This window comes from Rousettus aegyptiacus, unplaced genomic scaffold (assembly GCF_014176215.1).
Source record: "Rousettus aegyptiacus isolate mRouAeg1 unplaced genomic scaffold, mRouAeg1.p scaffold_m13_p_2, whole genome shotgun sequence".
NCBI lineage: Eukaryota > Metazoa > Chordata > Mammalia > Chiroptera > Pteropodidae > Rousettus > Rousettus aegyptiacus.
The window spans coordinates 33,084,860-33,086,022 of NW_023416295.1; the positions used below are offsets into that span (position 1 = coordinate 33,084,860).

The 1,163-nt window shown below is 31.9% G+C and overlaps 1 pseudogene; it reads left to right on the plus strand.

Moving 5' to 3' along the window:
* Nucleotides 1–747: 747 nt before the first annotated feature.
* LOC118614556 lies at nt 748–866 on the plus strand (annotated as a pseudogene).
* Nucleotides 867–1,163: the final 297 nt, after the last annotated feature.

The window sequence follows — 1,163 nt, forward strand, 5'->3', positions numbered from 1 at the left end:
GAGAAGTAGCCAAGAACTTAATGGTGCTATCTTTTTTTTTACTTAGGTCAACTATTAGATTCTGACATTTCACAGCCCTGATATTTTGAGACGTCTTTAGAAATTTAGCAGCTTCTTTTAGCTGTATAAGAATCATACGATAAACCTCACATATTTAACTGGTCCCATTTGTGAAGTTTTGCATATTTATGTCATCATCACAATCAAAATATTGAACATATCCATTACCATAAAAGTTCCCTCATGGTCTTTTGTAATCTCTCTTACTCACCTTTCCTCTCACCCCAGTCCCCAGGCAACCACTAAATTGCTTTAAATCCTTATAAATTAGTTTGCATTTTCTAATATTTTAGGAAAATAGAATCGAGCATATGTTCCTTTTTGTCTGACTTCTTTCATGCAGCACAAATATTTTGATATTTCTCCCTGTATTTTTAGTGTAACAATGGTTCATAGGTTTTTATCGCTGCTTAATAAATAGTTCAGTGTTTGTATTTATTACAAATTGGTTATCAACTTATCTGCTGCTGGACATTTAGGTTTTATCCAGTTTGGGGTCATTACAAATAAAAACTTGTAAACATTCAGGTACAAGTCTTTGTATGGCTATAAGTTTACATTTCTCTTGGAAAAATATTGCTTGGGTAAATTTGCTCATAAGAAGCAAGATCAATATACAAAATCAATTGTATTTCTGTATAATAGAAATGAGAAATCAGAAAATGGAATTTTAAAAATATTATTTATTTCTACGGCCATGTCACCCTGAATAAGCCTAATCCCATCTGATCTCGGAAGCTAAGCAGGGTCAGACCTGGTTAGTACTTGGATGGGAGACCACCTAGGAAGACCAGGTGCTGTAGGCACAAAAAATAAAAAATAAGGAACTGTAAGCTGACAAGGTCCTTGCTATCTGTGAGGTCAACCAAGGGTTACTTCACCTAAAAATAAATAAATAAATACCATTTATAATAAAATAATTAGGCTTAAATCTGACAAAAGATGTGCAAGACCTGTACTATACATCTACAAATACAAAACATGAAATTAAAGATGAATAAATAGAAAGATATACTGTGTTACAGCTCTTTAAATATTCCATTTTCAAGATTTTATGTCTATTTATCATTCTTTTAACAGGCATGTAAATATATTATAGTTTG